The sequence below is a fragment of the Triticum urartu genome, chromosome 5, assembly GCF_003073215.2.
Source record: "Triticum urartu cultivar G1812 chromosome 5, Tu2.1, whole genome shotgun sequence".
In the NCBI taxonomy this organism is placed as follows: Eukaryota; Viridiplantae; Streptophyta; class Magnoliopsida; order Poales; family Poaceae; genus Triticum; species Triticum urartu.
In genome coordinates this window covers 328,679,694-328,681,647 of record NC_053026.1, presented here as the reverse complement: position 1 = coordinate 328,681,647, position 1,954 = coordinate 328,679,694, and the positions used below count along the sequence as shown (strand labels likewise).

The following is a 1,954-nucleotide window of genomic DNA, read 5'->3' as shown; positions in this document are numbered from 1 at the left end:
TCCAACCCACAGCTTTGTGGGCTCCTTCCACTCATACCAAGGCCACCGCAGACGCAAGGCCCGCACGAACTTGAAGGTGTTTAGGACCCCAAGCCCACCATATTCAAGCGGCCTAACTACTACCACTTTGAATGCAACCCAGGCTAATGATAAGTCAAACACTACCTGTACGCCGTACCTGTTCAGGAGTGGTTTTAGGTTATCAAGCAAACACTACCAGTATAGGAGATGTGCCTGATGAGTCAATTTATGATATAAGTTCAGAGAAGTGCATGGATAAACCCGGATACATATGAGCCCATTTTGGAAAATACATTTTGCAATGTCAAAAAAATCTGAAAAAAGGTGCACGCAGACATCTTCATATTCTATGTGTGTGCAGAAAGTTTCACAGAAAAACAACTTTTTTTGTAGCCTGTGCAAAAAAGACAAAATTTTGTGCCGTGAAACACTATTTAGAAGCAGTAAAATTTGTCTTTTTTACTGAGACAAAACAAAAATATTTTTTTACACAAAACTTTTGTGCCGTGGACATACCTTTGCCAATATGTATGCATAAATTTTTTGTAGAAATTTTCAACATTACAAAACGTGTAAAAAGTATATTTTTGAAAAGCGGATGCAAATGCCCCCGTGTGTAGATCGTCCACTCTTTACAATTTCAGGCCATACTCAGACATGAGAAAAACTCAGACATGCTCCTCAGGGTTGCAACCAAACAACCCCGCTCTCTTGCAAACTACTGCATCGGAAACAATGACAAGCCCAGTAGCGTCAGCACCGCCCTCGCCCTAAGGAGGTTCGAAAGGTTCGCAGACGGCGCTGACGAGTTCATACGGGTTCGTGGACTGCTCTTGCGCCTGATAAGATCATGGCATGGATCCAGAGAGTGGATAATACCCAATCTATTTTGTCCAAGCGCAGATGTAATGCCCTAAGCTGCTCTACAAGTATATATGCATGCCGATGATCTTTATTCAGTCTTTGCATAGATTATCTAAAAAAGAGTCAAATTTATACTCACTTGTAAGATTTTGAATCACGTCCAGTGAAGAAGAGTTAGACAGTAGACTATCAAGGCATGTCTTGTCAAATCAATTAGGCCTGGCTTTCTACGCTGCTTGACTTTACGGGATTTTGAATCATGTAACGATTCTTTGATGCAGTATCATGTCAGATCATAGGAATAGACAATTTGTTAACACCAAACTCTTTCTTATCGTACCATATATCAACTCCCGTTATTTGACCCAGTGAGTGCCAGTGTGTATACCGGATCCGTGGCGCAATGGTAGCGCGTCTGACTCCATTTCAGAAGGTTGCGTGATCGATTCACGTCGGGTGCAATATCCCTAAATAATCCAGTTCTTTTTTATTCTTTCCCAACTTCCTTATTTTTGAGATACGGCCTTTTGCTACCCCATTTCCCCTGCCCATGACTTCTTTTGAACAAGAGACCGAAAGCACGGCCCAAACCCCGGTCCAGTTTTCCTTTTCCCAAATTCTTCCCGGTGCACGCGCATCATTTGGACGAAACGGGCGGCCGGTCTTACATGCATCTATATGTTAATTTTTTTTGTCTTCTAATGCATGTGACTGTTATTATTAAATGCGAACACACTAATTGCCACATTTCGAAATAAACAGATCCATACACATTTATTTTGGAGTTCTAAATTTTAAAGTCATATCTCTCAAACCGTTTGTCGGAATTCAGATCCGTTTTCACTGCTGGAATTCTTGCGACGAGATCTTTGAAATTAGATCCCATATGGGTATATTTCGACGAATTTTTTTCGATGCCAACTTTAATGCTATATGGTGCAACTTTAGTACTGTATTGTGCAACTTTAGTACTACATCGTGCAACTTTTTCCAAAACTAATGTGTGGATCTGTATGATTCAACTTCCTATGAGATTGCAATCTAGCAACCACGACAACTTTGTCGTGCA

General features: G+C 41.0%; 1 non-coding gene across 1 annotated transcript; it reads left to right on the top strand.

Annotated features, from left to right (window-relative positions):
• The first annotated feature begins 1,274 nt into the window (after positions 1-1,274).
• Positions 1,275-1,346, top strand: TRNAW-CCA. The gene has a single exon. It is a non-coding gene; the product is annotated as a tRNA-Trp (tRNA).
• Positions 1,347-1,954: the final 608 nt, after the last annotated feature.